The 11,080-nt window shown below is 43.3% G+C and overlaps 1 pseudogene; it reads right to left on the reverse strand.

Annotated features, from left to right (window-relative positions):
• Window positions 1-7,816: 7,816 nt before the first annotated feature.
• Window positions 7,817-9,858, reverse strand: LOC101336119 (TBC1 domain family member 17-like; annotated as a pseudogene).
• Window positions 9,859-11,080: the final 1,222 nt, after the last annotated feature.

Raw genomic sequence — 11,080 nt, forward strand, 5'->3', positions numbered from 1 at the left:
GTAAATTTAAGAAAATTGAAATTGTATAAAGTATCTTTTCTGACCACAACACTATGAGACTAGATATCAATTACAGGAAAAGATCTGTAAAAAATACAAACACATGGAGGCTAAACAATACACAACCTAATAACGAAGTGATCACAGAAGAAATCAAAGAGGAAATCAAAAAATATCTAGAAACAAATGATAATGGAGACACGACGACCCAAAACCTATGGGATGCAGCAAAAGCAGTTCTAAGAGGGAAGTTTATAGCAATACAATCTTACCTTAAGAAACAGGGAACATCTCGAATAAACAACATAACCTAGCACCTAAAGTAATTAGAGAAAGAAGAACAAAAAAACCCCAAAGTTAGCAGAAGGAAAGAAATCCTAAAGATCAGATCAGAAATAAATGAAAAAGAAATGAAGGAAGTGATAGCAAAGATCAATAAAACTAAAAGCTGGTTCTTTGAGAAGATAAACAAAATTGATAAACCATTAGCCAGACTCATAAAGAAAAAAAGTGAGAAGACTCAAATCAATAGAATTAGAAATGAAAAAGGAGAAGTAACAGCTGACACTGCAGATATACAGAAGATCCTGAGAGATTACTACAAGCAACTCTATGCCAATAAAATGGACAACCTCGAAGAAATGGACAAATTCTTAGAAAAGCACAACGTTTCAAGTATGAACCAGGAAGAAATAGAAAATATGAACAGACCAATCAAAACCACTGAAATAGAAACTCTGATTAAAAATCTTCCAACAAACAAAAGCCCAGGACCAGATGGTTTCACAGGCGAATTCTATCAAACATTTAGAGAAGAGCTAACACCTATCCTTCTCAAACTCTTCCAAAATATAGCAGAGGGAGGAACACTCCCAAACTCATTCTACAAGGCCAGCATCACTCTGATACCAAAACCAGACAAGGATGTCACAAAGAAAGAAAACTACAGGCCATTATCACTGATGAACATAGATGCAAAAATCCTCAACAAAATACTAGCAAACAGAATCCAACAGCACATTAAAAGGATCATACACCATGATCAAGTGGGGTTTATTCCAGGAATGCAAGGATTCTTTAATATATGCAAATCAATCAATGTGATACACCATATTAACAAACTGAAGGAGAAAAACAATATGGTCATCTCAGTAGATGCAGAGAATGATTTCAACAAAATTCAACACCTATTTATGATAAAAACCCTCCAGAAAGTAGGCATAGAGGGAACTTTCCTCACCATAATAAAGGCCATGTATGACAAACCCACAGCCAACATCGTCCTCAATGGTGAAAAACTTAAAGCACTGCCACTAAGATCAGGAACAAGACAAAGTTGCCCACTCTCACCACTCTTATTCAACATAGTTTTGGAAGCTTTAGCCACAGCAATCAGAGAAGAAAAGGAAATAAAAGGAATCCAAATCAGATAAGAAGAAGTAAAGCTGTCACTGTTTGCAGATGAAATGATACTATACATAGAGAATCCTAAAGATGCTACCAGAATAGTACTAGAGCTAATCAATGAATTTGGTAAAGCAGCAGGATAAAAAATTAATGCACAGAAATCTCTGGCATTCCTATACACTAATGATGAGAAATCTGAAAGTGAAATCAAGAAAACACTCCCATTTACCATTGCAACAAAAAGAATAAAATATCTAGGAATAAACCTACCTAAGGAGACAAAAGACCTGTATGCAGAAAATTATAAGACACTGATGAAAGAAATTAAAGATGATACAAACAGATGGAGAGATGTGCCATGTTCTTGGATTGGAAGAATCAACTTTATGAAAATGACTCTAAGCAATCTACAGATTCAATGCAATGCCTATCAAACTACCACTGGCATTTTTCACAGAACTAGAACAAAAAATTTCACAATTTGTATAGAAACACAAAAGACCCCGAATAGCCAAAGCAATCTTGAGAACAAAAAATGGAGCTGGAGGAATCAGGCTCCCTGACTTCAGACTATACTACAAAGCTACAGTAATCAAGACAGTATGGTACTGGCACAGAAACAGAAATATAGATCAATGGAACAGGATAGAAAGTCCAGAGATAAACCCATGCACATATGGTCACCTTATCTCTGATAAAGGAGGCAAGAATGTACAGTGGAGAAAGGACAGCTTCTTCAATAAGTGGTGCTGGGAAAACTGTACAGGTACATGTAAAAGTATGAGATTAGATCACTCCTTAACACCATACACAAAAATAAGCTGAAAACTGATTAAAGATCTAAATGTAAGGCCAGAAACTATCAAACTCTTAGAGGAAAACATAGGCAGAACACTCTATGACATAAATCACAGCAAGATCCTTTTTGACCCACCTCCTAGAGAAATGGAAATAATAACAAAAATTAACAAATGGGACCTAATGAAACTTAAAAGCTTTTGCACGGCAAAGGAAACCATAAACAAGACCAAAAGACAACCCTCAGAATGGGAGAAAATATTTGCAAATGAAGCAACTGACAAAGGATTAATCTCTCAAATTTACAAGCAGCTCATGCAGCTCAATAAGAAAAAAACAAACAACCCAATCCAAAAATGGGCAGAAGACCTAAACAGACATTTCTCCAAAGAAGATATACAGACTGCCAACAAACACATGAAAGAATGCTCAACATCATTAATCATTAGATAAATGCAAATCAAAACTACAATGAGATACCATCTCACACCGGTCAGAATGGCCATCATGAAAAAATCTAGAAACAATAAATGCTGGAGAGAGTGTGCAGAAAAGGGAACACTCTTGCACTGCTGGTGGGAATGTGAATTGGTACAGCCACTATGGAGAACAGTATGGAGGTTCTTTTAAAAACTACAAATAGAACTGCTATATGACCCAGCAATCCCACTACTGGGCATATACCCTGAGAAAACCATAATTCAAAAAGAGTCCTGTACCAAAATGTTCTTTGCAGCTCTATTTACAATAGCCAGGACAAGGAAGCAACCTAAGTGTCCATCGACAGATGAATGGATAAAGAAGATGTGGCACATATACACAATGGAATATTACTCAGCCATCAAAAGAAAAGAAATTGAGTTATTTGTAGTGAAGTGGATGGACCTAGAGTCTGTCATACAGAGTGAAGTAAGTCAGAAAGAGAAAAACAAATACCATATGCTAACACATATTTATGGAATCTAAGAAAAAAAGAAGTCATGAAGAACCTAGAGGTAAGATGGGAATAAAGACACAGACCTACTAGAGAATGGACTTGAGGGTATGGGGAGGGGGAAGGGTAAGCTGTGACAAAGTGAGAGAGTGGCATGGACATATATACACTACCAAATGTAAAACAGATAGCTAGTGGGAAGCAGCCGCATCGCACAGGGAGATCAGCCTGGTGCTTTGTGATCACCTAGAGGGGTGGGATAGGAAGGGTGGGAGGGAGGGAGACCCAAGAGGGAAGAGATATGGTAACATATATATATGTATAACTGATTCACTTTGTTATAAAGCAGAAACTAACACACCATTGTAAAGCAATTATACTCCAATTAAAAAAAAAAGTTTTAACTCATTTAATCATCACAACAATCTGAAGTGGTAGTAGTAGCATCACTCCCATTTTGCAAATGACAGAACCGAGATAGAGAGAGGCTAAGTAATTTTCCAAGATTACACAACTAGAAAGAAGTAGAGTCACCTGGCCCCAGAGTCTGGATATAAAATTGTATCTGTTATATGATTAAAACTATTTATAAAGCATATATGCGGAGAGAATACATTAATTCTAAAAAGTGAAAACACTTCTTATACACAACCATATTTCTGCAAGGCTATTATCTTCTGTGGTCCTCTAACTAGCCATCTAGAAAAACATGATCTTGTTAGGGTTGAAAGTAGTGAATGGATTGTGTGGCTCCTCTGTGAACATATGCAGTGTTTTCCTGGCACTGCATGGGTAACCTGCAGGGGTATTAATATAGTTCCCCATTTGTTTTCTCTCTTGTGAATCCAGTTACACACAATTGGAGACCAGAAGAAGCGGCTGATATTGGTGTGGATAAAGTCAAATATAATTCTGCAAGTTGACACTACCTTCGGAGGACTTTGTGGAACCTGAACTTTAGACTCATATAAGACTATATTATGGTAATATTATTATATGTCATTTGATTGCTATTTACAGTTCAAAAATCATTTTCATCATCATCTCATTTGATTTTCACAAAACGATTGCCTTTATTTTGCACAAGAAGAAAGTGAAGTTCAAAGATCTCTCAAATTTCAGAGCCTGAATCCAAACCCTATTATTCTATTCTTTTATACAAAAGTTGTGATCATACTATATGTGTGTTCATATCTTTATATACATGGATGTACATTATCTGTCTACCTCATGTATCATTATTTATCTGTCCCGTTCTCCTGCAACTTGCTTTTCTCACCTAATAGTACATAATATTCATCTCTCCAAACTAAAATGTAAATCTGACTTGTTCTTCTGTAGTCGCTTATAACCTGTGACCAAATGGATGCATCAGTCTACTCAACCATTCCATTCTTGTGGATGAGTAGGTTGTTTCAAGTTTTTGCTATCACAAATACAATTGCAATAAACATCCTTGTATGTATGTCCTCAGGTACTGGTATTTTAATTTTTACAGGGTTGATTCCCAGAAGTAAAACTGCTGAATCAAAGGATATGAGCTTTTAAAATTTTAATGTATCGTGTCAGATTCCTCTCCAAAAGACTGGGTTAAACACTTTCCCACTGACGATGTCTGGCAGTGCCTGCTTGTCTGCACCCTCACCAGCACTGGGAGTTGTCACTCCAGTCTCTTACAGGATCAATCCTGGTGTTCTGACTTTAAATCTAGGTCTCTGTCTTTTCAATTAAGATGTCTCAAATAACAGAGACTTTGGGCAGATTTTTTTTTTTTTTTTAACGGTTACCTTTAGGAGATTATTCACAATCTAATAGACTTGGGTTCTGTTAAGATGCTGCTTTTGGCCTCAGCCACTGCTTTGTATACACACAACATATCAATAAATAATAACCATTATGGTCGAACATTAGAGTTGACAGTGTAGTAAGTTATGAACAAATCTCCTCATTAGCAGCACTATTATTTTGGTGTTTGCAGCAATCTAGTAGTCACAGCTAAGTTCAAACAAGAGCCATTACGTATGTAAGACATTTTTAGCTCATTTACTCTGAACTCACTTTGCATACAGGAGCACTTTGCCCACACCATATGGTGTAATGTCACAACAAGATGCAAACTGAAGTGAAGAGGAATAGGACCTCTTTGACATGAGAGTGTATGTGCTTGGATGCTTGTGGCTTTAGAACTGAGTTAACAATTGTTTCTGAATAGATTCAGATTTTAGTTTCTGTCTGAGTGACTCACATATTTTCTTGTTAAAATGGAAGGGCCACTGTCCTAATATATTTATGTATGTCTGTGTTTGCTGATTAGTCAAGAGTTAGAATTGTGACTTGCATCACTGTACTCAATTTCCCTTTTAAAAAATTCCTGTCAAGTATCTCACAAGCTGAGGTTGGGGACTTAATTAATTTGAGTGCTGGATTGGGCAACCTTTAGCTTATCTGGCATCCTTTTACCTTTTTTAAGTAATGGCACCTTGATTTTACTCTGGGGACCCTCCCTCCTCAGCTCCTTCAGTCCATGAGCATGGGGCTTAAGTGTAGCACCTTCCTCCACTCCAGATCGAATACGTTATGTCCCTTTGGTATGTGGTTGGTTCAAGGGTGGGCATGTAACCTAGTTCAGGACAATGACACTCAATTCTGGGACGCTTCCTAGAATTATAGTGAAGAGACAATTTCTCTGTGTAGTGACTGCTAGCTCTAGGCTGAGGTAAGCCTGAGCTACAAGGTCCCCATGAGGACAGGATCTACCTAAGAATGATGCCAACCCAGGAGGTTTGCAGAGCCAACAGGTGGAGAGAAACTAAGGCCTAATACCCCTGGAGCCCCTGGCTCAGTTTTCTGTGGACTTTAGCATTTTGTGAGCCAATAATTTCCCTCCCTCTCCTTATTTTTAACTTTACCCATTTTGAGTTGAACAACTTCCTTTACTTACATCCAAATGAATCCTAACTGATTTAGGTTTTTAAATTGTTTTTATTTTTATTTTTTTTGTTGTTTCTTTTGGTTTTGATTTTTCTATTGCATTGTTTGTATGATTTTCCAGTGGCTTCACTGTTTTACTGCATAAACAAAGGTATTTTAAAACTATTTATAATGCAAAGTATTAATTAGATTAAAAAAAGAAACATAGGAGCTGAGGGATGAGCTTCTCTTTGTACGTTCCACAAACATAAAGTTAGTGTGTCTTGTTTCTCTAGTTAGTTTGTTTAGCACATTTTTAGGTCAAACGTTGGCATCTGAGTTTCCTTCCTTCTTGGTCAACACTAACAACTTCATGGAATTTTTTTAGGTTTTTAGTTCTTCAGATAATAGCACACAGAAGCTTATTGCCATGTAGCACATTAAATATTGCCCTGGGGGCTGAGAATAGAGCAAAAGCTACTGATAGCACTGACTGAAGCCAGTTCCCTTTGGGGGAAATTATTCAGTTGAATCACGAATGATTTCTTAGCTTGCCCTTTATTGTGTCTTGTTCCAGACACCTAAAGCACAGTTTGGAAATTAATATTCTTTCTTCTGAGATGAGATAGATTATATGTTAACTGTCTTATAAGAGTCAATAAGAATGTTTATTGTTTTAGAAATAAGGCATAAGGGTGGGTGGGGAAGACAGTATATTTTCCTCCAAACAGAGCTAAGGGAGGGCAAGTCATCCTCTGTTTAAACCTTATTCTGAAAAATATTTTTTTCAACAAGAGGAGCCACAGAACATGGTACTTCCCTGGCAGTCCAGTAAAGACTCCGTGCTTCTGCTGCAGGGGGCATGGGTTCTCTCCCTGGTTGATGTGGCCCAAAAAACCCACAAAACAAACATTTCTCCAATAGTCTCATGGAGATCACACGTGGAGGCAAGACTGGGAGTCACCTGAAGCACAGACATATGGGCAAGAACTGCACTATAGGACCATGCACATGGAAAAAGAAGTCTTTCCTGAGTGGAAACACTGTAAAACATACTGGAAGAAGCAAACATTCTTAGAAATACCATTGCTATAAACTCTATACTTAAACCATGTCCTATGCAAGGCAAAAGCAAAGAGTAAAAATTGCCTGGAATTAGAAATAAGGGAGGAAATGAGGAAATGACATTCCTCATATAAGGAAACTTATATGACATTCCTCATATAAGGAAACTTATATGAGGAAATGACACAGGCATGACAAGGATAGTGTGGAGCCCACAGAGTATGATGGACAGTGTAAGGAGAGACCTGGACAGGAACTTTAGAGCAGAGACATTTCTCTCAGCCCTGCTTGGCTAAGTCTTCACCAATTTTCTTTTTTTGGGGGTGGGGGGAGGGGTGGGCGTTAAACATGAGTTTTTCTTTCTCACAGAACAATCTGGTGGGCCGGGTCCCAAGAGTGAGCAGCTCTGCAGGCCCTTCCGTCTCGGTTATGTCCGGGATGTGTTCCCGCACATCCACTAAGTGGCGGTTGCACCTTAACGCCCCATCCTTACTCCTCCAAAAGCCCTAAACTCAGGCAGGAAAGGGAGCCCTGTCTCCACGACCCCCACCACTCACCCCCGGCGTCCTCTTAAACCTTACTGACCGGATCAGGGCCACATGGCCAGACGTCAACCCTGCTGAGGGGTCGGAGGGGACTAGAGGCACCATGCCTCCCCACCCAGGCCCAAGCCAACATGATGGCTCAGCAGGCCCAGGAGGGTTAGGAGTTCGCACCTTCCTCCCCTTCCTCCGGCAGGATCTCTGGGCTGCCGTTTGGTCCGCCTGCAGGCCCGTGTCCTTGTGGGGCGTAGGAGCTGGTGGGGAACGGGTACGGGACAGCGGCGGTGGGGAGTCTGGAGCGAGAGCCTGTGGTGCTCCGAGGACGGCCCAGACCTGGGACCTCCTGCACGTGGTGGGGCAGCTCACCGAGGGTTGGGGGTCAGGGAGCGAAAAGTCAGAGGTTTGATGGGGCCTGCGGGCTATCGTGAGAGGTCAGGGACTCACCGGGCAGGTTGTCGGCGGCGGGTAGAGCGCCTCGGCCAGTGTCGGCACGTCCTCCAAGCTCAGCTTTGTGGTCAGCTAGTCTGTGTGCTTGAGGATCTCGCTGGAGCCGAAGCCGGAAAGCATGAGGTGTCCCGCTCCACGTCTAGGACGGCGCAGGCCACCAGCAGGTGCAGACTGGGGACAGGGCGCCCTGTCCACATCGCCTCCCACGGCCGAAGGACTTCCGGGAAGGGGCATTTCCTCTTGACCCAGAGGAGCAGCCACCGGAAGCAGAAGCAGAGAGAGCCGGAGTCGGGGGAGTCCCGGAAGTCTCAAAGCGGCGGATCCGGCACCTTCAGGAGTAGCAGGAGTTGCCGCTTCATTATCTCCTCAGAGTTCCGTTGCACGAGCTCCGTGACGCCACAAAAACAGCGGAAGGCGTCCACCTCGTCCTGAGAGCCCTAGCGGATCGGGAAGACAAGGTCACTCCTGCCCTGGACGTAGCCGAGCTCGTCATGGTACAGGCAGTCGGGGAGGAGGACGTCGTTCAGCAGGCCCAGCCCTGGGTTCTCGCGACCCTCAGAGAATTTGTTGGTTCTATGAGAGCGGCTCTCGTCTCTGGCCATGAGGCTGCGGTATCCATGCGGCGGTGAGTTCCTCCGCCCTGCCCAGGCCTCACGGATTTCCACGGCAGCTTCAGGTGGAAATCCTCATCAGTTTTCTTGCGCACGTGGGCCTTGCTATCCTTGGCAGAGCCCTCCCAGCTGAAGTACCATAGGAGGGACCGCCAAGCCTGGCGCAGTAGGCTGGGGTCAGACCCTGGGGGAAACCGCCCCGCCCCGCGGCGCCGCCAGCCGGCCCTGCCCAGCTCTCCCTGAGGGGGTACTTGGCTCCGCATTCCTGAGAAGAGCCGGGGTCTCAGCTCAGGGACCTGCTGCAGGAAGCCCTCGGGGCACACGCGGTGGGCCCACTCCTCCCCTGTGACCCGAGGCGTCCGCTCCACAAGCGGCGTGGCCCCAGCTCCACACCGGAAGTGACCTGCAACCCAGGTGGGGCGCGTATTCAGAGGCCGGAAGAGGGTCGCTGGAGGCCCCGTCCAGGTGTGGCTGCAGGTCTCCCCTGAAGAAGGTGGTCGCGCTGGAGAAGCTGCTGAAGGTGGTGCAGTAGGAATCCTGGAGGAAGCGAGACATCACGTGGGAACGGTCCTGGTTAAAGAGCTGGACGTGATGGAAGGAGTTGGAGAGGGCCGGGGAGGCATAGGGGGAGACGAGGTAGAGGTGGCGGTTCTGTGGAGAGGTGGCCAACAGCAGGTGACGGCTAAAGACACAGAGCAGGGCGCTGGTGCCCCACGGTGGACATGCAGGGCAGGCGGGGAGCCTGTGGCCTGCGTGACCAGGACCGGACAGGCCCAGCTGAGGCCAGACTTTGAACGGCAGATGGCCTTGAGCTCCCCCAGACTTACTCACTAAGAAGACCAGGGCGCCCCTGCGGAAGCTGGGCTCTGCACCTCTCGTGGCTCTGAGTGGCCGGGCCGCAGCTGACCTGTGCTGATGACTGCCCTCTGTGGGGTTTATAGCCGGGGTCAAAGGTCAGTTCCTCGTCAGAAGTGCAGGAGTCATCCCCGCTGGCGTCCTTCTTGGAGAAGAGGATTTGAGTGGAATCTCCAGCCTCTCTACAGGAGCCCAGTGCAGGAGGACGTCATTTGTCCTTCTCCACAACACAGATGACGCGGTCCACGAGGGAGTCCGGGTCTTGGTGTTTCCTGGCGTGCAGGTACATGCCTCTTGACCAATTTGTTAATGAGTGGAGTTGACGTAAAGGAAAAATATTTGTAGGATGAGTAGGACTGGCCGTATACTATGCTAGGTAGTTCTGGGTCAGATGCACATTATGTTTTCTTTTGTATGATTTTTGCTTAGGTTAAATGTATAGAACACTGCCTGTAGTTTTTATTCCACAGGAAGGAATCTATCGTTGTAGTTAATCGTTTGTAGTTTCCATGAAATCTTTAGCCTGATGCATCTCTCCTAAGTGGTACAGTTAAGATCCTGATGCTCAGTGTGGGTAGACAAGAAAAGCACACTCCTGGTGGATCGGATGGTCTTGCTGAGGTGATTTCCATGTGGTTGTGCCTCTTGAGCAATCCTGCCAAACAGAGTATTCCAGGAGGTAGTAGGCTGTGTATTTCCAAAGGCACAGATCTGGGCATGTACAAAGCCAAGTCCATGGATGCTCTTTTAAATAGCTAAACTGATTGGTACAAGAAAGTCTCCCTAGTGGTACCTCTGCATCTCCTCTATTCATATGGCTCTCTTCTTTGTCAGTTTCCCCCCGTTTTTTTTTTTATTGTGGTAAAATGTAAAAAATGTAGAATTTACCATCTTAACCATTTTTAAGTGTTCAGTTCATTGGTATTAAATACATTCATAATGTTGCACAATCATCACCACCATCCATCTCCAAGGCTCTTTTCATCTTCTAAAACTGAAACTCCATACCCATTAAACAATAACTCCCTATTCCTTCCCCACTCCAGCCCCTGGGAACTACCATTCTACTTCCTATCTCTATGATTTTTTTTTTTTTTTTTTGGTCTGGCTCTCTTCTTGATAACACTGTAACTGGTCAGGGAGACTACTGTGGGGGTGGGGGGGGAGTCAGTCACAATATATGGAGCTGTAGGAAAAGCAGCAAGGAAGAATGGGACCTGTACTCTGTCAAGCATCCAGTACAGTTAGTTGGATCACCTTGCACAAGTTCTTTAAGCACTCTGGCCTCAGTTTCCTCATGTGCAAAATGGGGACAATAACAGTACTTACCACATATGATTTTTATGAGGAAGAAGTGGATTAATACATGTAAAATATACAGAGAAGTACCTGGCACATCCTAAGCACGACACAAATTTTAGTGATAGTGATCTCTCATTAGGATAATTGTTGCTGGTTAAATTAGCCAGTTCAAACAGAAAGTGAAGTTATAGCTGACACAGCCCCACCAG

Source organism: Tursiops truncatus, chromosome 7 (genome assembly GCF_011762595.2).
Source record: "Tursiops truncatus isolate mTurTru1 chromosome 7, mTurTru1.mat.Y, whole genome shotgun sequence".
NCBI lineage: Eukaryota > Metazoa > Chordata > Mammalia > Artiodactyla > Delphinidae > Tursiops > Tursiops truncatus.